Source organism: Eumetopias jubatus, unplaced genomic scaffold (assembly GCF_037043125.1).
Source record: "Eumetopias jubatus isolate StellerSeaLion01/CBP00866 unplaced genomic scaffold, mEumJub1_p1.0 scaffold_15, whole genome shotgun sequence".
In the NCBI taxonomy this organism is placed as follows: domain Eukaryota; kingdom Metazoa; phylum Chordata; class Mammalia; order Carnivora; family Otariidae; genus Eumetopias; species Eumetopias jubatus.
The window spans coordinates 42,231,661-42,255,114 of NW_028274821.1; positions in this window are offsets into that span (position 1 = coordinate 42,231,661).

Below are 23,454 nucleotides of genomic sequence, written 5' to 3' on the forward strand. Positions count from 1 at the left end.
GTAGTTTGGTGGTTTCTCAGCCCAAGGTTGAGTAAACAGATGTCCCGCAGTTGATTTTACCCAGAATAATTGCATACAAAGAGCACAAATGTTTAATTAATCAGGAATCTTGTGCTTATTATCTTTTCACTGGGTTTCCACTGATAATGACCCAGAGGAAAATTCTTTTCCTTTGTGTGAATGATATTTTATTTAAAGGTTTTCATTTCATCATCTGCTTTCCTCCCCCTTTCTAGTCAGGGAGAGGGGAAGGGGCTTCGTGAACCAATACCTAGGCCATCCACAAAAGGAGGGCACACCCAAGCCCCTGACCGTGGAGGGGCAGGGATGTGGCTGGATGGAGGGCATTGTCACCACCCAAGTCAGCCTTGGAACTGTGCTGAAGTCAGAAGAATTTACCATTTTATACTCACTCGATGCAAACTTCCTTTCCCCAAATCAAAGTTGGGCGGAAAGAAAGGGAGTTGCGGGAAGGGCTGACATGCAAGAAAATGGGAAGACAGTTGTGTATGAAATGAGGTTTGAGTTTTCAGGACTTAACGTTGCAGTTCGGGCTGGATCGCTAATGAAGGACCTACTCCCCTAACCTGGTGCACGGCACGAAACACTAATCAGGACATTGTTTGCATTAAAGGGCTGAGTTTTCCGGTGGGTAATCATCGGGGAAACCCAGTCAAGGGCGAACAAGGACAGCGGCCCTGATTAATTAAACATCTGCACTAGGGCTAAAAGCGAGACTAACCCTGTTGGTCGTACACGAGCTATTGCTGTTAATGCCACTCATGGAAATGGGAAGCACTGTTTGCTAAAATCCCCGCTGTCTGGAAATCTCTGCATTCAGGGCCGATCAGGTTGCGTCTTTCTATACTATTTCGGCTTCTTCCTGTGTCCCTAGGTATCAGGGACTCTGGGCAGGGCAGTGGTGCACGTAGCTTATCTCCTCAAGGAGAAAGCAGCATTTGAGCTAGCCTTCAAGCACAGCTGAAAGTTGGAAATGTGGAGATCTGGGGGCAGGTCAGTCTGGGAAGGGCATTCCAGGGAGGGGGACCCATGCAAACAAAGGCAGGATGTCTGGAACTGTAGAGTGTGTCTTGATAACTACGAGGTCTGGTCTGATTGGAGCCCAGGGGCTGTGAAGTTTGGTGGGAATCAGCGTTGCAAAGATAAGGCTGAATGCCCTCCCATGGAATTAGAGGTTCATTCTGAAAGCCATCGGCGGACACTACTGGAAGTTTCTTGGGTGGAGAGTGACATGGCCAGAATAGTGTTCCCAGAAGACGATCTAGAAGTAGTGGAGAGGGTGGCCGAATGAGTAGGAGAGAAAAGACAGGGCGGGGGGGGGGGCGGGTTGGGGAGGGACCTGTTAGGGTTGTGCTAAATTACAGATCTGGTTCAAAAGTTAGAGGACCGTCCCAGAGAAACTGAATGCAGAAAGAGCTACTGCTGAGGTTGCCAGATAAAGTACGGGACATACCTAGACTGAAATTTAGTTGGTGTTGATCCGGAATCCAAATTGAACTCGGTGTCCTGTGTTTTATTTGTCAAATCCAGCCACTCTAGCTGCTGCCAGTCTCCTGGTGAGGCAGTTCGGAGGAAGAACCTCTTAGATGTGCAAGGGTGGGAGTGTCATTCCTTGGCCAAGGCCTCAGACGCTGTCACCAGAAGCCGCTGCTCTGTGCTGAGACCTCCCAGCCCGTGACTCAGCACAGCAGGGATGCTGGAACCCTGTGCCTCTGATGGGTGACTAGCTCCAGCACGTCCAGAGGTTGCCATAGGACTACATTGCCAGCCAAGGTGTTTCAGCAGAGCTTTTTTCTCTCCTTTTCACGGGGTCAGAACTGCCCGGCCATCCCACAGCTCTACCAGCCTCTCTTGGCTCCTTCCACATTTTCTCTCATATGCCTTTGCCCTCGCAAAGCTTGGCACATTGAGTCCCATCCTGACATCTGCTTCTTGGAGGATGTTACCTGTCTTGGTATTAATCTTGGACTGAGTTACCTGGTGTCCGAATGTAAGTTGTTAGGAGCTGACTAGAGAAAGCCCTAGACCTGTGGCTTTGGAATAGGAACTGGGGAAGGTTATGAAGCAGCAGGCAGCAAGAGAGAGGATTTGGAAGGGGCAACATGTTCAGGTTTGGGTTAGTTTCGCTTAGTCCTCAATGAAGAAGACACAGAAAAAAAATCATGCGTGATACATTAAAAAAGTGCCCATAGTTTATGCCAGGTTTAGATCTTAAGTGTTTTTCAGGCAGCTGGGATGCCGCTGCTCGGTCCCGGTTGAAGAACTTTGTTTTAAAGGGCTTAGATCGGGATGGTAAATACTCTGTTTGCAGAAGAACTCTGATAAATTGGTAGTGACCTTGAAGGGCTGTGCTCCAAAGGGCTGTGCAGTCATGCGGAAGGCACTGGGATTGATTAATGTGGTCTGTTATGGTTGAGGGAGTAGAGGCGGTGGGCTGAGTGCAATCCTTTGACAGCCCTGCCCATGTTGGTGAACTCTTAAAGGCAACATCCTGTGCCCAAAAGGAGGCTATTGGTATAATCTGGGGAAGAAGCAAAAAGAAGAAGAAGAAGAAGAAAAGCTAAAGAGGTAAATATGAGAATCACGGAACTAGAATGAGCAAGACTGGAGAATCAAATAGGGCACAAGGTAAAGGAGGGGGAAGACTAAGGTAAGATTCTGAGGTTTCCATGGCTGGTGTGTGTGTGTGTGTGTGTGTGTGTGTGTGTGTGTGTGTGTGTGTGTAACTAATCCGACTATACACTCCTCACCAACTGGGACTGGTAATTTGAGTTACCCTTCAAACACCTAGTGTCATCATCATCAGTATGTCTTTTGATGGTCATTATACTCATGTGCGGGTTTTTTATACGGATGGAATGTTTGGCAGAGGAGATTCATTCTATTGCATTCATCCAGTTGTAATCATTCAAATGCACAGATTCATGTTTATTATACACGTTTTGTTCTTTATATGTACATAAGTATATAGTAATTCCATCTGTCCTAAAGTCACTTCAGAAAAGCTCCAAGCACGTTGTCTGCCATAGACTTGTATTACTCAATTTCTCTTTACTGGAAATAGAATGTATTGATTTAAAGTGGGCTTAGATTAAGACTATGAACAATACTTGACATTCAAGAGCAGCAGTTTGCACGGTTGTGTTAAGGACAAAAGAACATCTGTTTGGCCCTGCCTCACAGCAGGAGGCCCCATGCTTGGTCAGGCGTGCACCCACAGGGAGGGAAAGGGGTGACAGAGGCTCTGGGGTTCATCATCACAGAATTCAGAGGACTGACTCACTTCCCTTCCTGAGATGCCGGCCATGGTTTGTGGTGGTGGCTCACCACATTGGCGAGGCGCTTGCCTTTCCTGGTCCATGTGATCGCGTCCCAGGGTGCCAGCTCCTGGCTTTCCAACTTGGGGACGCATACATTTTTTCAAGAGGGTGGAGGGAAAATCAACATGAAGATTAATGGACTTCAAAGCAGGGAGAGAACGAAAATACTGGAAATTTCTGCCCATGATTCAACTTTCAGGGCCACAGCATACACTGGAGACAAGGAAGAGAACCAAATCTAGTTTTGAGGCCAGAGCCTCGAGTTTAAGAGATCATTTAGAGAACTCACTGAATGTCTCTTAAACTTAAAATTCATTTTAAAGCTAAGACCCACCACCATTAAAAAAGAGAGAGAGAGAGAGAGAGAGAGGAAGGGAGGGAGGGAGAGAGAATGTTGCATTCACAACATGGCCATGAAAATAGTTGTTGAATTCTGCCCTGTCCATATTCTCTCTCTCTCTCTCTCCCTCCCTCCCTTCCTCTCTCTCTCTCTCTCTCTTTCTTAATGGTGGTGGGCCTTAGCTTTAAAATGAATTTTAAGTTTAAGAGAATTCATTTGAAAATAGGTTCTTTAGCCTGCATTTATAAAAATAATTTCTCCCAACTGGAACTTGAACATATGTTTCACATATGTGGTAATGCTATTGTACAACATGCTATTTCTGAATGCCACACAAAAGTAAAATCCTAATCTAATTTTAAGTAGCATGGGAAATTTCTAGTGAAGAGCAAATTCAATACTTCACAGCAGAAAAACTTTGAAAAATGCCCGCTACAAATCTAATGATAGGTGCATAGGTAGACCGCTCCTCATTGTATATGTTGGCAATACCCAGCCTCGCTCTAGTCACGCTGTTTATTGTGATATGCTAAATTACTTGAATCTGTTGTACCTCAATTTCTCTCTCAAAATCTCCAGTTGTTGCCAGAGAACCACTCTCTCAACTGGATCTGCACAGGGCTTTGGGGAAATCGGACGTTCAGTTAAGTTAATCACAGGTGTGAATTCCTTATGGGCCCCCAGAGGATGGCCCATAGAATGTGTTTCCCAGCTGTAAGAGGTACCCTGAATTCTAATATGTAACCACTTCCTGAGAGGAAGGTATGATCCCTGGCTGCCAAACAGGGCCATTTTTGTAGTGGCTTGATTGGGTAAAACACATTTAGATGGAATAGATAGCACATATCATGACCATGCCTTCAATCCCTGAGTTGGGTGAGGAGGTGGCAGCTCACAGGGCTCGGCTGTATGGGCAGCCTGTAGACCAGGTAGAGACTGAGCTTGCCCTTTGTTGGTGACCACTGCTTACTCTCCAGCAGGAGGAACTTAGCCAATGCCTCTCAATTTGCAAAATGGCACCAAACAGACCCCCAGAGAAACATTATCAAAGGGCTTTTTGTCTTAGAATGCATCAGTGCTGAGGAAGAGAATGTTATGCATGGCATGCATGGATGGGCTTTCAACCCACCCAAGTCCAAACCTCATTTTCTCTCTGGGAGAGAGGAAGGTGGCCGGAGAGGAAGCCAAGAGGCCAGGATGCTGCCAACATTCAAGTGGGAAGGGCCCTCCTCTGGAATGAGCATGCTGGCAGAGGAATGGGGCAGAGGAATGAATTTTAGAAATGTTGTGGTGAATGAGACACTGAGATTTATTTGAAAATGAAAGATTTATGAAAATAACCTGGTACCAGAGGAAAAAGAGATTTGAGGGCTGAAATAGATCATGGTCAGGGAGCTGGGATGACGTGGAACACAGGAGAACGATGTGGCAGGGAGGGAAGGTGAGGGGCCAGGAAGAGCGTCCCCAGGAGGGTGCTGTGGAGGGGGCACCAGCAGCCATTCTGGAGGCGGGCTTCTTGTCCTGCTGCCACCTTGGTTCCCGTGACCTGGTAATTGGTTTCCTCTGTGCAGGGAAGAGGGAACCGAGACATACTGTTGCAAAGCACGGAAGTCCACCCTGGCTCAGAGAGGCAGACAAAGAATTTAGTGTGAGGGTAGGCAGATAGGCAGTCGCTCCCAGAACCTGAGGAAGGGGTGAGGATGAGGGCAGCTGCAGGGGTGCAGCAAAGCAGGAACAGATGGACAGGCTCTTCGGGGCCTGGAGCCCAGCTTTCATTAGCTCGGGAAGTTTTCTGTCCCAGTGTTGCTCCTGCCCCAGATCCACATTCCCAGAAGGGCAATTCCACTTAGTCTGGCTTGGGTCATCTTCTCAGCTGTTGGCCAGAGGAGGGCACCCAAACCATGAGCAATGGCAGAGAGGTTCTTCAGGAAAAAACTGAGGTGCTGTGATCAGAGAAAGAGGGAATAGGAGCCGGGCAAGCAAGAACACAAGCACCCACTGCACGGGGTGAGGGTGAAGCCACCGCAGGAGCTTGTCTCGGGTTCCATCGGATCATGGAATGGAAGGGGTTAATAATGCATCTGACATCGTTACCTCATTTCTTTCTCACAGTTACCCTGAGAGAGAGAGAAAACCAAATGAGGACTCAGGCAATGTCCTAGGACTCACAACACCTTGGCCTGACATCTGGTCCTGGGTCCCCAGAGTAAGTGTGCCTTCTGGTTCTCTGTGGTGCCTGCACAGGGAGCTCCACGGGGTGGGGTGGGGGAGTGGAATGGCATTTTCCAGCCTGAAGCCGTCCCAGAGTTCTGGGTGTTCAATCTGCCCGGAAGAGTCTTTTCATCTAAGCTTCTTAAAAGAAACCTGAAGCCCGAGTGCCTATCTCATATCTTAAATATTTTCAGGAATGCTAGAAGGTGGGGGAACTGCCACCCAGAAGCATTTCTGGAAAGAACTACCTGGAGAAAGGAGGGTCTCATGTGCCAAGCTCAGTCCCTCTCTTTTGGCCACTGCAGAGCACCTCCTTGTTTCTGCAGTGAGATGTTTGGTTCCATTTGTTACGTTGCTGGGTTCCCACCGACAGCCCTTCCATGAGGCACCCCCGCCCCCATGATGAGATGTGAAGATTTAACGGTTTCCAGAGGGAGGCTACCTAATTTGACACACATCTGACACACACATTTGACACATTCCATACGTTCCTGTGCTTGAACAACACCACCTGTAAGTTGGTGAGATAGTGTTTTCAATGCATGGTAACCCGGGAAGCTGCCCTTTTCACCCGGTTGTGGGAAGGGTGGTCTCACACATTTTTTCCACAGTAATTTGATTTCATCTGAGAACAACTGCAAGAGCTACCGTTCTGGATGCTCAGTCTGCACGGAAGAGTGCAACCCAGGGTTCAATGTCGAGGTCATTATCAGTATTAGATGTTTCAGATCTGTGACACAGTTGAGTTCTAGTATATTCATCAAGGAAGCATCCTGTTAGGAGTTCTGTCTATCAGAATTGGCAGGGGTCCAGCATTTCACCATCATGATGGAGATTACCCCCATCCTGGGCAACAGGTGTTTTGAGTGTTTTGAAAAGCCGAAACAGCCCAAACTTTGCCTAACAAAGCTTCTCTGTGCCCCAGGTTGGCACTAACAATCATCTTTTTCATGCTATGGGTTTTATTCTCCAGAGTTTTTACATGTGGAGTCCTCCTTTCAGTATTCAGGTACCGTGGGACCAAAGGTTAGTTTGGGCCATGGGGTCCAATCTTCCTCTCCCACAAGCCAACCTTAGTAACACAATTTGAGTAGAAATATGCAAACACAATTTCAAATCAAGTCTGCTAGCCTCCAACTTTCAACCAGTTGGCCACCCCTAAGATTTTCTCTAAAGAAAGTTTGGAGACTTCGTTAGGAGGGTGAATCTAATGAGTAGTACACTCAGAATAGAGAAATCCTGGGCACGGCAGCATTCTGTAAGGGGAATGCTTTCTTAGCTCCCAAATTTTGTCTGCAGCTCTCAGCTAATCCAAATATCTATTTATAATAGCATTTGGAGAGATCCTTGAACTTGGGTTTTAAAAACCAAAAGAAATATTAAGAAGGAATCCACAGAACAATTTGAACTACATATATTTTAATACATAATTAAGATGGATATTATTATACACAAAAAAGTAAACAGTGGTTCCCTTAAAAATTTTTTTTTTTCACTTCCTTCCCCTTAAATCCCTTATGTAGGTGTGGCTAAGAGAATTGTCTTTGTTTCTGTAGGGTGTGCTTTATCTTAATGTAACACCCGAGTTCACAGGTGATACCCTACTGTAAGGGTCGGTGTGGGATGTCACCACCTGTGACAGGGCTCCTATTAATGAACTACGGAACATCCTCCATCTTGGAATATAAACTAACTCAAAGTCCATACCAAGTCCTGAGCCTTTCAAGAGGTTACTTTCCTCCAGCATTCTTTGCTAACTGCCTGCTTCAAATTACTTATTTCTCTGGAAAAGATTTCTCTTTTCCTTAGCATAGCCTTGGAGCTCTCTGTTTCTCTTTGAATCCTTTCTGCCTACTGCTTCTGTGTGCTGCTTTATCTCTTTACTGCAGGGGGAGGAAGTGTTTGATATTTTGTTCCCACAAAAATTTTTTGAATATCTATTATATCAGCCACTGGGCTAGGTTGCTATGTAAAAGAGTATGTTCCAAATTTAATCTGAGTTGAAAACAAATTCCACTGTTATGCAGAAACATGTTCACGTTGATCTCTTCTGGGCACCCTCCCTGGTTACAACAGCTCAGACTCTACCCCTTAACAATTTTTTTGCCCACAATAGAGGCTAAACAATCACCCAGAAGTATTGGAAAACTCATTGGTTGCAGAGATGCTAATTATTTCCTCCAACAATCATTTCCTTCCTTTCTCCGGGCCTCTACTAGAGAAATTGTCTCTCCAAAAACAGCCCAAAAGGGAGTTCCCTAAGTGCTTTGAGACCCTGTTACTGTCTACAGTTTATTGCATTGGATGTGGATTCCTGACCCAAGATAAGCCAACCACATGTAGTCTAAAGATGCAGAGACTACATAAGTTGTTTTGGGAACTTGCATTGGAAGGGCAACTAATTGTGAAAGCTGAGACCTACATTCTGTGGCCTCCATGATGGGCCAAATGCAGGCATTGCCAAGTAAGCCATCAGCACAGGGAGACAACAAAGGAATTTGTCTGTCTTACCCAGAAATCTGTGTACAAAGAAAAGCCTCTCAATTGTGAATCAAGAATTCTGAACCAAGAACCTAACACCTTACTTGGGTTTGAGGCTTGGATTTATGCTACATATGTGGTCTAGGAATATTTGAGATGAGATGCTAACATAAAAATGTGATTCTAGGCTATGATGTCATACAGTCATGAACCAAACGCAAAACTTTCTGTTGAGTCATACCCTCAGCTCAAGCCACAGAGAGTTCCCATAAATAAAGCCACACTGAAGACAAGCTCACCCTCCCAAATTACAAAATATATTAGGAAACAGTCTCCATGACAGAGAGTCAACAGATAGAACATATAGCAGGATTAGATTCCCAGTAACTTCAGATAGTAGATCTGTTGTAGAGGCACTATAAATATGTTTAAAATGATTAGAGACATAAAATAAGAAATTGAAAACATAATAAATGTGCAAGATATCATGTAAAAAGAGACTCCAGATCCAAAAAGAAAATATTTAAAAAATAGAAGTAATAACTATAGTCATTGATTTTAATGGATTAGATATAGTTAAAGAGAATATTAATGAACTGGAGGAGAGGTCTGAGTCCAATTCAGAATGCATCACAAAGACATAAATGTATCAGAGAGTAATTAAAGATAATGGAAGATAGATGAGAAATAATATGATTTTCAAATGGAGAATGATGGAGAAGAAATAGTCAAAGAGAAAAGAGCTGAGCATTTTTTATAGGGGTTAAAAGATAAAAATCATAAGATTCAGAAAGCTACGAGTCAGCAGTGAGCTGACTAAAAACAAGAATAAATCCAAACCATAAGTCCACTATAATGAAAATGCAGAGCACCAAAAAAGTTCTTAAAGCAACGACAGAGAAAAGACATATTTCTTACGAAGGAAATACGATTAGACAGGCAGTAGATTTTTCAACGGCAACAACAGAAACCAAAAGTCTATGAGGTAATATACCCAAAACAGTAAGAGAAACTGTCACTTCTTTAGCTACCTAAATTATTATTCAACAGCACAGGTGAAATTAAATTTTGTTTTAACTACCAAAGACTTTCATGAAGGAGTTTCTTTTTTTTTTTTTTTTAAGATTTTATTTATTTATTTGAGAGAGAGAGAGAATGATTGGGGGGCAGGGGCAGAGGGAGAAACAGCCTCCCTACTGAGCATGGAGCCTGATGCAGGGCTCCATCCCAGGATCCTGGAATCAGGACCTGAGCCAAAGGCAGACGCTTAACCAACTGAGCCACCCAGGTGCCCCTTTCATGAAGGAGTTTCTAAAGGATTTATTTCAAGTAGAAGAAAATTGAGCCAAAGGGAAGAAGTGAAATTCAAGAAAGCGTAGTAAATTTAAACATGCCCTGACTGTAGAAAGTAACAATAATATTGACAGATTTTAAGGGTGTAAGGAATGTGGAACTGAAGCGTTGGACAAGGATAATATGTAAGAGGGGTGGGAGATGGTTGGAGTTCTGAATATTGGTAGGTGGGTGGAAATGTTGACTTATTTTGTCCTTTTTGAAGTCTCGTATGTGTGATGATAATGTAAGGGTAACATCCAAACGGGTGGTATGTGTATGCAGACATACAAATGAGCAGAGAAAACAAAGGTAAAAGAATGGAAAAAGACCTATCAGGCCAAAAAAGAAGGGGGAAGTGTTAATAGAATTACATTTTTACCAGAATTCAGGGCACGATTCATGATTAGGGATAGACTGTTCTAAAATATAATAATTCTAATATGTTCCTAATAGCCTCAAATAACAGGCAATGATTGAAATTACAGGAGGGATTGTCAAATATACAATCACAGTGGATGTTTTTTTTAATAATTTTTTATTATTGTAGTTATGTTAATCACCATACATTACATCATTAGTTTTGGATGTAGTGTTCCATGATTCATTGTTTGTGCATAACACCCAGTGCTCCATGCAGAACGTGCCCTTTTTAATACCCATCACCAGGCTAACCCATCCCCCCACCCCCCTCCCCTCTAGAACCCGCAGTTTATTTTTCAGAGTCCATCGTCTCTAATGGTTTGTCTCCCCCTCTGACTTACTCCCCTTCCTTCTTCCCCTCCTGCTATCTTCTTCTTCTTTTTTTTTCTTAACATATATTGCATTATTTGTTTCAGAAGTACAGATCTGTGATTCATCAGTCTTGTACAATTCACAGTGCTCACCATAGCACATACCCTCCCCGATGTCTATCACCCAGCCACCCAATCCCTCTCACCCCCCACCACTCCAGCAACCCGCAGTTTGTTTCCTGAGATTAAGAATTCCTCATATCAGTGAGGTCATATGATACGTGTCTTTCTCTGATTGACTTATTTCACTCAGCATAACACCCTCCAGTTCCATCCACGTCGTTGCAAATGGCAAGCTCTCATTCCTTTTGATGGCTGCATAATATTCCATTGTGTATAGATACCACATCTTCTTTATCCATTCATCTGTCGATGGACATCTTGGCTCTTTCCACAGTTTGGCTATTGTGGACATTGCTGCTATAAACATCGGGGTGCACGTACCCCTTCGGGTCCCTACATTTGTATCTTTGTGGTAAATACCCAGTAGTGCAATTGCTGGATCGTAGGGTAGCTCTATTTTCAACTGTTTGAGGAACCTCCATACTGTTTTCCAGAGTGGCTGCACCAGCTTGCATTCCCACCAACAGTGTAGGAGGGTTCCCCTTTCTCCACATCCCTGCCAACATCTGTCATTCCCTGACTTGTTAATTTTAGCCATTCTGACGGGTGTGAGGTGATATCTCATTGAGGTTTTGATTTGGATTTCCCTGATGCCCAGCGATGTTGAGCACTTTTTCATGTGTCTGTTGGCCATTTGGATGTCTTCTTTGGAAAAATGTCTGTTCATGTCTTCTGCCCATTACTTGACTGGATTATTTGTTCTTTGGGTGTTGAGTTTGATAAGTTCTTTATAGATTTTGGATACTAGCCCTTTATCTGATATGTCATTTGCAAATATTTTCTCCCATTCTGTCGGTTGTCTTTTGGTTTTGTGGACTGTTTCTTTTGCTGTGCAAAAGCTTTTTATCTTGATGAAATCCCAATAGTTCATTTTTGCCCTGGCTTCCATCAAAATCGTAAAGGAGAACACAGGCAGCAACCTCTTCGACCTCAGCCACAGCAACTTCTTCCTAGAAACATCGCCAAAGGCAAGGGAAACACAGTAGATGTTTTAACACAACTCTTCAGATAGGTAAAGCAAATTTTAAAAATTAGTAAGAAGATTTGAATAAGTCATTTTTTGTAATGATGGTGACAGTTGCCCAAATAGTGCTTCTGATTCCAGTTGCAAGAGGGGTAGGGTCCTTCTACCTTGAAATTCATTTGGGAATGCAAACTTTCCACAGGATGCTTTTTTTATGGGAAGGAGGGATCCGGATTCTCTAACCTCTCAGCTGTGCAGGCCTCCCTCCTGTGGATGAGACCCATTCCAGCCCCGCTTCAAGGAGGGGCTGATTTTGGCACGTGAATCGGCCGACTGTTCGGTAACTTGGCTACGATTTCTTTTTTCCCTTCGGCTTTTTAAATTGGTGCAAGTTAGTATGGCTTCGGGATTCTTTGCACACAGCTGAGGCATCAGAAAGTCACGTGCATTAGTTAAGGTGCACGCTAAACTGCTGTCACAAATACACTAAAACATACCGCGGCTCAGAGGAGGTGATTTCGCTCCCAAGGAACATCCAGACAGAGGCGGGCGGTACCAGGCCGGTAGGTGGCGCTGCTCCACAGAGTCCTCCAGCTTCCTCCTACTTTGGCGTCCTTCTCTTCATTCCCACGTCAGCCCTTCTAGCCCTGGGGAAGGGGAAGGGCGAGCAGCCTTTACAGAGATGTGACCCAACATTCGCACACGTCACTTCCACTCACTTCTCTCTGGCCGGACCGCAGTCGCGTGGCCACGCCCAGCCACAGTGGAGCTTGGGAAATACTATCTGCAACTGGGCAGCCATCTTTCTTGTTCCTCAGTGCGTGGGGGCTTTGGGGGTCGTGCTACTGCTGGAAGGGAAGAGATTAGGCTGGGTAGCCGAAGGAAACGGACTGTGGCAGCCATAGCTCGAGTCTTTATTCCCAGTCACAGCCCCATTCATTACACGTGAGGGACACAGGAACCTGTTACAACTTCAGTTTTTCCATCTAGAAAACCGTATCTCAGGTTTGTTATTAACAGCAATCAAGATGAAGAGTGAAAACGAGGGCTCCCAGGGTTCTCTGTGGGCCCCTGGCTCTGTAGTCCCTCATCTGCACAGAGCAGAGGTCCCAGCCAGGCACACACTGCATTGCAGGGCCATGGGCGCTGTTGGGGGTGGGGTGCAATGGTCGACCAGCTCCTTCTTTCCTTCTCTTGATCTTCCCTTCCCTCTCTCCCACCTCCCCACTGGAGGGATTCTGCAGATTGATGGACTGTCACCTGGAAGGTGGAGGCAGACCCCAGATCCCTGTGTTCTTAAAGGAGGGAAGGATTAATGAGCCCCTTAGAGTTGTCTCTGACTGGAGCTCAACTCGGGGCCTGCTCCGGCTGGGACGGCGTACCGCCAAGAGAAAGGCAGGCAGCTACAAAGCTTTGGTCATGCTGCCCCGTGTGTGACCTGTCAGGTCTTGTCTGTGATCTGCTGTGCCCATTGGTGCAGGTCACATGCTGAGCTCCTCCCAGGAATCTGATTGTTTGCAGTTGTAAAGTGCAGGAGCTTGGATCTGTCTGAGCAGAGGGTTTAATCATGGAGTGTTTTACAAGGGCAGCTATAGGGAATGCCTTGTTTTCTCCTTATATGGCTATTTTTCTCAGTCCAGAATCCCAGGGTGTGTTTTACGTGGTTGAAATACACAAATGGAGTCATGGTCTTAGCCAAACATGCTATGTGGCTTTAAAATTAAAAAGAAAAAGAAGAAGATAGCAGGAGGGGAAGAATGAAGGGGAGTAAGTCAGAGGGGGAGAAGAACCATGAGAGATGAGGGACTCTGAAAAACAAACTGAGGGTTCTAGAGGGGAGGGGGGTGGGGGGATGGGTTAGTCTGGTGATGGGTATTCAAGAGGGCACATTCTGCATGGAGCACTAGGTGTTATGCACAAACAATGAATCATGGAACACTACATCAAAAACTAATGATGTAATATATGGTGATTAACATAACAATAAAAAATTAAAAAAAATAAAGAGCACTTGCAAATAAAATAAAATAAAATTAACAAGCCTCTCTCTACTTCTGTACCCCAAACACACATTCACATGAACCATTTCCGTTGAGACAGTGGAAAGATACTCCTTCCTCTTCAGCCAAAAATATTCAATGGGGTGGATTTCTACAATTCCGTTGCTTTATGCATGAGAAAGATTTCTTTGGATCAGAGTAGTTTTGCAAGCGTGAGGGTCAAATTTAGGTATCAAGTTTTAAATGAGTGGCTACTGTATGTGAAGTGCTGCCTTTGTTGGCTCTGGGCATATAGGCAGAAAGGGGCACTAAACGTTAAAATATGAAAAGGAAAGATGTTTAATGATGGTTCAAGACGACACTAATCAGAAGGCAGCACGCGGTGAGTGAGAGCATGAGCTTGCCACAGGCGCTCAGGAGAGGGAGAAATCTGTTCACACTAGGGTGATAAGGGCAGCTTTCATGGGAGAAGTGGAGGTTTGAATTAGATGGATTTGGTTAGGTCAAGGAGAGAGGCAGAGGCATTTTCGTGTTGGAGGCCTGAAGGAAAATGCCAAGGAGGGACAATGAAGGGGATTTTAAAAGAGGAGAGTGAATAATCCAGAGTGGCTAAAGCAAATAGTTCATGTAGGAGAAGAGGCACTTTGGGTGGGAGAGGTAGACCAAGGCTGGAGGTGGCCTGGGAGGTCAGGCTGAGGACCTGGGATTTTCACTGCCTGATAAAGGGGAGACATGGAAGACTTTGGGTATTTATTTTGATCTGAACTTGTCTGGGCACCAGGATTCTCAACGATTTCTGCTTCCAAAACTTATTTTTCTTTTTTGGCTATCTCAGCAAATATGACAGTCTAGAAAGTTAAGATTAAAAAAATTTTTTTAAGATCCTATGAGAGAGAGAGATGGCACGAGAAGGGGGGAAGTGGGAGAAGCAGCCTCCCCACTGAGCTGGGAGCCCGATGCGGGGCTCGATCCCAGGACCCCGGGATCATGACTTGAGCTGAAGGCAGATGCTTAACCAACTGAGCCCTCCAGGCAGCCCTAAGATTGGATTAATTAAATATGATCTTTAGGTATTAAAAGTAAGACTCCTTGTCAAGATTTCCTTAATGGTGATTTCATAAATGAGAAATGCAGTGTTTATTACTGAATACAATTCTTGGCCATACCTTCTTGAACACAAACTATGAACTCAGGTTTTGCAGGGAGAAGTTGACTGACCAACTTTCATTCTTTGTGGGCAGAAGGGGAAATGTTGGAGGAAAACCCCAGCATTGGATTCAGATCCAGAAACCCCACATTCTGAGCACATTTAGATGAAAATTTGCATGTTTCAGGGGCATTTTGGAGATAATAAAATGTGGCATGAGAATTATGCTCCCCAAAGCCTACTTTCTGAGTCTCATTCGCTCTCCACTTGAGTTTTCTTCCAGAGATAGAGCTGGGATTATTATGTCTATTATAAATGTGAAGAAACTGTCAAAAAGTTTTAATGACTTTCCCAGACTCACACAGCTAGTTTGTGGTGGAGCAAGGCTGTCGGGAGCGTGGAGGGGGCCAAGCGGTAACCTTGCAATAGCGAGTTGGCAGTACGTGGGCTCCAGTGGATCAGAGGCACTGATGTTCAGTTAGGGAAACAACCACATTAGACAGAAAGGCTGTCCCAGCCAAGGCGGAAGAGAGGTGATGACGAGGTGACTGGGGACAGCCCTTGTGAGGAGGAGCTTGAGGATTCTGGCCTGTGGAAATTGTGATACCACCAACCCCCAAACGACAATCTCCATAGGCCAGGTGGGACAGCACTGACAGGGAAGGGCTCCCAGGCAGGGCCAGCTGGAGCAAAGATGTGGCGAGGTTGAAGGGACCTTGGGCAAGTCACCTGATTTTTCTGAGCCTCAGCTTCCTCCTGTGCAAAATGAAGTGAGTCATAACCCCTGATGGCATGGCATTCAACGATTGGCTGAGAACATGGGGGCAGAGCACGTGGCTCAGTCCCTGGGACACAGCCATGATAATACAGATTTTTTGGAAAGAGTGCCATCAAGAGCTATCAAGCAGGTGAGCTGGAAAGGATCTGGAGAACTGCAGTTTGTCTAGAGATGAGGGTGGTGTTGGATTTACATTTAAGAACAAAAGAGAGGCTAGGCTGTAAGGGACCGGAGCTCTTTTTTGTTATCATTTCTAATTAATCATTGGAAAATCAGGCAGAAGAAACATGATTGTGTGCAAATGAGCGTGCGTGCACGCACACATGCACATACACACACATTGTGCTGAATACATGCTGTAGGTGGGCAAGTGGACCATGGCAAAGGCTCTTGCTCACAGATGCCCATTCGTGGGTTTATCAAGGATCATTTAATGGTGATGATGTTTTCCAGTTTTAAAACCTCCTAAAATATTTAGCACTTGCAAGGGGGAATGCCAGGCTCCCTGGTTACTTGCGTAGGTCTTGGGTGTATGTTAAGTCAGGAAAGTGTGATTCTTCAAGTCCTCTCTGATATGAGATCAGAATCGAAATACATAAGGTCACAGGATGGTGAAGCAGAGAGGTTGGGGAGAGAAATCAGGATATATATGGGCTCTATGTAATTGTTCACTACCAAAACACATATTATTTGCAAATGTTTATTGGAAAATCCATTGTGGAATACAACTCCTTCTTACCTCTGGAGAGCAAAACCATTATTATGTATTGCAATGCTGTTATGAATGCCATCAATGTACCCTTACATTTTTATGTCCTTGATAATTCTGTTATTTATTGTGACTGTCTAATTCATATTGGTTGGCTACATTACCAACATTTATTGAGGGTGTTGAAGAGCAATGGATATATTGGTTTAGCAAGAATCATGGGGGTGAGTATACTGAAGAGTATAGAACCTGGCCAGTTATGGAGATGATAGCCGATTTAATAAAATAGTTCTCGATTGCTTGAACGCTTCCAGAATCACATTCTTGTTGATTTTTTCCTCCATAAATTCTTGAACCCTGTTTCTAATAAGCAGGACCTGGTATTAGAAAGTCCCACCACATTATTTGCTTTGCATTGTTCTTTTAAACATGGATTAAGTGGGCTCAGTGCCAAGAGGACCACATTTACTTGGGCCACTTCAAAAATGCAATCCTCTTTAATCCCCATCACCTACTTCACGCATCAAGAGTACGCGTATCTCAATGAGCACTGAGTAGTGTATAGAACAGTTGAGCCACTATATTGTACACCTGAAACTCATATAACACTGTATGTTAACGATACTGGAATTAAAATAAAAAACTTAAAAAATTGTTGAACCACTATATTGTACATCTGAAACTAGTATAACACTGTGTGTTAACTATGCTGGAATTAAAATTTAAAAATATATTCCTTCTTACTTAGAAAGATGGAATCCTTTTGAGGAGAGACTGGCAGGGTGCAGGGGAAGAGAGGGTCTTTGGCTATCAGATGTGGCTCTGTTCCTTACCTCTCTTTTCTTGGATCTTTTTCCATGGTAGTATTTGAGGAACCTAAGCTATCTATCCACCTCTTACAGTGAATTTGAGGGAGATTTCAAGAAGTCAAAATACTGCATCTTAATTCTAGGGCTATTTTATAAGTTTGCCATTAGGAAGAGTCAAGGTCTTGTTTGACTTCCGAAGAACAATGTGATGCCCTGGCATCGCTCAGACATATCCATCTTAATTGCACTTAGGCTTGTTCAGGGAGCTGGGATGCGTGGCTAGCATAGGCAGACCCAGCTATGGGGAGAGCACTCGCTGCTCACCAGGGAAAACTGTGCCATTTATTCTGAGAATGTGCAGAAACAGCATTTGATTGGGAAGAGGCCTTAGGTCATTTATCTCCCACTTTTAAAATGATGAGATCGATGTGTCTCCCCAGTGGGCTGTCCCCCTTCTATTCAGCAACAATACACCACTTCTTTTCAAAGAGAAATATGCTTCCAATAAGGGGGAAGGGAGGCAGGGGGTGGTAGCAAAGGGGATCAAGCAACTTTCATTGAAGGATTCATTTTTGATTGAAATATTTTGTTCTAATCTCCAACTTCCTTTTTAACTTGGCAGAATGACCAAAAGAAAAACAATGTCCCTCCCTAGCCCAGTTTATGGCCTGCCAGAGCAGAGGATCCGGTTACTTCTTCCAAATTGTATACGTTGGGTTGTTTGATACACTCTTTTTTTTCTCCCCCCTCTTTTTAAATCTATTGCTCATATACATAGGGTTTTCTTTTAATGGCTTGTCAAAGTGGACTTTGGTGAAAAACCACAGGAGGAAAAAAACAGAATGAAAAATATAGATCAAATTTAGCTGGTGATTTAATACTTTTTTTTTTTTTTTTTGGTTCCTTGAGTATGTTGTGGAAGGAACTCTCTGCAAGTGATACATCCTGTAACTGTAGGCAGATGTAATCCCCTGGCCGTGATACCAGCAAAGATTTCCCTTCACACTGGAGACGTTGGCAGCCATTTTGTTGCCTCCCACAAAGAGGAAGTGCACAGGGAGGAGGACATTCTGGGCCATGTGCACTCTCTGTAGTGTTCCACGGTCATGTTTACAATTCTCAGGATGCCCTGGGAGCCTGGCCTTGGAAAGGAAAGAACACCAGGCTATTACGATGATGACCCAGGGTTGGAATCTGGGGAGGGCCCACAGGAGTACTTTCTCTCCGCAGAAAGCCCTTTCTCCTGCCTGCTGCCAGTCCTCCTTACCTCCAGGACACACGCTGGGGTGGACTCTGCCCAAATCCAGGTACTCTTTGTAGTGTGTCCTAAGAGGTCACCGTTTGTGTTACATCCATTTGGATTTTTGCCTTTTCTCCATGAATATGTTAAAAATATATTTTTCCCACTCATGGTGGGGAGTGTTTTTTTCTAGTGGGATATAGGAGATAGAGTCTATCTGTTTACCCAGACCAGAAATAGCTTGAGGGGTGTCTTGTTTGTGGCCCCCAGAGGCACACCCTGAGACAGTGATTTGAGGGCAAATGGCTTACTGGGAAAGAGTCCCAGGAGAGCCCAGTAGAGGAGTGGGGCAGGGAGGAAAGGGAATGGAAGGGGGCCACCAAAGGGCTCATCGAGCTAGTGGCCACTATGGGCAACTGGGTCTTAATTCTGCCAGGAAAGGTTTCTCAACCTCAGCACTACTGACATTTGGAGCAGGAGAATTCCTGGTTGTGTGGGCTGCATTGAGGATTGTAGGAAGTTTAGCAGCATCCCTGGCCACTCTTCACTGAATGCCAGTAGCCAGGAGCAAAATACACACCAGGGGGGACAATCAAAAATGTCTTCAGACAATGCCAAATACCTCCTGGGAGTGGGCAAAATGGCCCATGGTTTAGAACCATGGGAACCACAGGGACCTCTGGGCAAGGTGCAGGTGCTGGCCGTCAGAAGTCTGGCTGGAAAGCCGAGGGGCGGTGCCACCACTGGGCCCTGGAGTGTCTGTTGCACCCTCTTCTAGAAGCCAAGAGGGAGCAATCTGGAAGGGTGTCTTAGCTCAAGCTGCTATGTCAAAAATACCATAAACTGGGTGGTTTGTAAATACAAAAATTTATTTCTCCCAGTTCTGGAGGCTGGAAATCTGAAATCAGGGTGCCGGCACAGCAGGGCTTAGACTGCTGACTTCTCATATCCTCCCATGGTGGAGAGCAGAGAGAGGAAACCAGCACTCTGGTGACTTTTTATGGCGCTTATCTCATTCATGAAGGCCTCACCCTCATGACTTCACGTAATCATACTCACTTCCCAAAGGCCCCACTTTCTAATGCCATCACATTGGGAAGTATTTGGTGGGGGAGGGGAGACCAATTTTCAATCCATACAGGGGACATTCCCATCCTGTGGGTAGCTTGAATTCAATAAGTCTCAAATAGAACCCATTGATCTCCCTCCCAAAGCCCTCAGATCTGCCCCCTTCCTGTAATCTCTTTCCAGTTGATAACCCACTACGAAGCAGAAATAGGAGCGGGTTCTTAAACTTCTCCCTTGCACCCTGTGCCCCTCCACCCACCTTCTGCCCACCAGGGCTCATTCCACCTCCAGTACTAGACGTGTCTCCTCCCCGAGACCTCCCGCTGCTTTAACACAGGTGGCTTTGCTTCTTCATCCCTCCAGCATCACTGCTGTTTCCACACTGACCCCCCTCCTCCCAGCCCTCTCTGACTCTTCCTTCCAAAAGGCAATATGACCATCACCATACTCTACTCGAAAGTTAAAAAGTCATTTCCGCCACTTTCTGAATGAGCTTGCCAGTAGTTTATCCAGGCATCCTAAGTCCTTTGTTACCTGAGAAGGGAGAATATCAAGAGTGACTTAGAGGCGATCCACCCTGGATTCAGATCTTGGCAATGCAGGCAAATTACCTATTCTTTCTCAACCTCAGTTTCTCCAAATGTAAAACAGGGATCAACAGTACCTGTGTGAGTAATCTATAAAAAGCACTTCTAACAGGATGTGGCCCATAACAGGAGATCAATATGTGGTCTCTGTCGTTGCTATTGCCTGACTTCCAAGGTTGTCATGAGGGTGCAGTAAGGTGTTGCTTGTGGAAGCGCTCTGCCCGCCATATGTCATCTCGTCACGACATCCTGTTCCTCATCTGTGGACACAGAATTGCTGGGTAGGGAGTAGGGACACAGGGAGGATTAGCACAGGGCCGGGGCTGGCCCATCAGCCAGGAGGCAAGGCCCCCAGCGGAAAGGGACACATAGAGTGTGCCTGCGGTGAGGAACAGAGTGTTGGGTCTCTGCTCTTCCCGCTCTGAGCTCTTATGAGTTGGGCAAAGCACCAATTGACTCGTCAAGTTTTGACATTGGCTGCAGAGCTTGAAATGCCTCCTGTCCAAGAATTTACCACTCCGTCCTGTGAGCTTCCTTGGGAACACAAATGATCTAGAGTGTTCCCAGGACATGCTGAACTGGTGGAGAATGTGTGGAGCCCTTATTGTCTACAGATGGCACTCCGTGTGGCAGCAGAGCTGACCAGAAAAAAATACAGGCTGCCAGGCCAGGGTGGGGTCCTTCGTGCTCTGCTCCAGAGCCCCCTACGGATGTCTCTAGGAGAGAGCTGGCCAGGGGAGGGAGGACAGGAGTTCCCCTTGGACAGGCTCGCCTTGGAGAGTGAGCTGGTGGCACTGGGTGAGGGGTGGGCCACAAATGCCACATTTTGGCAAAGGAGAAGTTTCCTCCAGGCTTGCTACCTCAGTAACAAGAGTGTTAGCAATGATTTCAAGGAGGCATTTGGGCCACAGCCTCAGAGTGAGGGACAGAAGTGCTGGGTTCTGGTACGATGGTAGCCAGCAGGCCCCAGGCCTTGGTTTGTACCCCATCCCGGAGGGTCCCAGCTTGTGTTCTCTCTCCCTGCCATTCCTGCTCATCCTCTGCTCTCCTCAGCCTGGGTGGGCTTGCTCTGATTTCCCCTTCTCTAGGGAGCTATCTCTTCGAGTTTTCTTGCGAGCAACTCCTTGACCTGTGGGATCTCGTGGTGGCGATAGCTCTCTGCTGTGACCAGCTGTCAGGTACCACCCCAATTTCTCACTGTTTTCCTAAACCCAGCCCCACCCTCTGGTTAAAAGCTTCTCTTTGTTAAACTCCCCTTCTTGCCTGGCTTGAGTGTGCCGCAACAGATCTGGAATCCAGCCTCAGCAACTAGAATCCAGAACTCTCAACCACTCCGCTCTACTCATCTGCCTGGACCATGAGTGAGGTCACATGGCTTTTATCTTCTAACCAAAACTGCCTTGAGCTCCCTCCGCCTTGGGGTGGTGGAAAGCCCCACGCTCAAGTGGAGACTCTCCTTTCCTCATGTAGAAGCCGGCGGAGGGAGGAAGGCAGGCTCTGAGGAGGCCTCCTTGGGCGCTGCCCTGATTCCCACTGCAGCTTCTCTAGCACATCGCCGTGGCTTTCGCTGGGGAAAGCTGGCCTTACAGGGTCCAGCTGTCCTTGTCTGCTGCTGCCGTGAGGTGGTTTGCTCCTCGAGGCTGTTTCTGGCTCCTGAATGAGTGACAGAACTTCCAGGCCACAGGTGCTGCCGAATTACATGTGTGCTGTCCCATTTTATTACCATGAAATCCCTATGAGGTAGGGACTTCTCTTCACACCAGAAACAAGGAAACTGAGGTCCACAGAAGTTAACTAATGGACCTGCATTATTTACATGAGAACTTCCCAATTTTTAAAATGAAATGTTTGCCTTTCAAATCTAATTGCTGGCATTAACGATAATCTTAAGAGCCAACTATGGGCCTCCCTACCCAGGGGCTGGCTCACTGGTAGACTCTGCCCTCCAGCTCATATGCTCAGGAACCACCCCCCCTCCCCTGCACTGAATCTGTCCTGTATTTATCACCTTCTCTTTCTTCCTCTCTGTTCCCTCCCCAAATCCTCTTCCTTAACTCTCCTTCCCCCTGAGTTACATTCTGAGAGGTCGTTAAAATCCAGAGTGAGTGAGCATGTCCCATTAAAACGCTTTTTCTTTTCAAACAGACCGTGAACCTTTCCAGATTCCCCCTCCCATTACCCAGCTCTCCATTCAGCCACATTTAAGCCCACGGCTGACAGACGGACTTCCGCTCTTCCCAAACGTCGCCCTCCCCGGCCAAGAATATTCTATGCACACATTGTTGCTGGAATGGTAACATTTGCAAAGTCTTAACCTTCTGAGTCTCATATCCGCAAGAATAATTCTTCTCCAAGTTGTAGCTGGACAAATCCTCACTGAAGGGTGTAAGTTCCAAAGATCGTGGAATTGGAGGGCTGGGAGGCCTCTCGGAGACCTCCGGGCAGCTCCACTCCAGACAGATGAGGAGTCTAAAGCTCTAGGGCTCAGGAGACCTGCTCACAGTCTACCACCAACTGAGCCTGAACCAGGACCCGGGCCTGCCGAGCCTCGGCCAGTGCCCAGCACTTTTCAGACCATCTCGCATCTTCTGCCACTTCCTGTCTCACGATAGGGCTGCCTGAGAACTTTTGGTGTGGAGAGGGTGATGAGCAGGGAGGAGTCTGGGGGAGTGAGGGCAAGTAAGCCTCCCACCTCAGCTCTCCCACTTAACTCTGCTCCTTTGGGCAAGTTACTGTACCGGTCCGAGTTTCAGCTTCTTTGTTCTTGTTGTAGGCTTGCTTGATTTTTTTGTTTTAAAGATTTATTTATTTACTTGGAGAGAGAGAGAGAGAGTGGGGGGAGGGGCCAAGGGAGAGAATCTTTAGTGGACTTCTCGCTGACCGTGCATCCTGACAAGGGGCTCGATCTCACAACCCTGAGATCATGACCTGAGCTGAAACTAAGAGTTGGATGCTCAACCGACTAAGTCACCGGGGCGCCCCTAGGCTTGCTTGTTTTGAGGATGTGAGGATGTAAATAACCTAGTAGGGTACTTGATGCAGATATAGGTCAAGGAATGTTGCCTCTCTTCCTCATGCTCCTTTGCCTCTCCAAGAAGCAATCTGCTGGCCAGCCTGCCTCCCGAGTGCGGTCCTCACCATCGGTGGTGACAGCCTCCGCATTGCCCATGAAGGCTGAATCCCCCAGTGCTGCGCTGTTGGGCCGGGAAGGGGGGGCTCCTAATGGGAATCTGGCACCTGCAGAGGCCTTCAAGAGGCTGGCTGCCTCAGCGTGGCTGCGAGTGTTCATTTCACAAGCCTTTTCAAGTGATGAGTTTCAAGGCACGGTTTCAAAATTATTCTATCAGAAGACTTCTGGGTCCAAAGATGAGTGTAAGTCTGGACATCTCTTCCCCTGAAAGGTGTGTTGCCTTTCATATCATTGACATGTGCGTTTTCTTGCCCCTGTTAGCACTCCCGTCTCAGTTCCAGGACGGAGCAGGCCTTTGTCAAGGGAGACGGGGGTTGACATGGATTCCCAGCACCGGTAA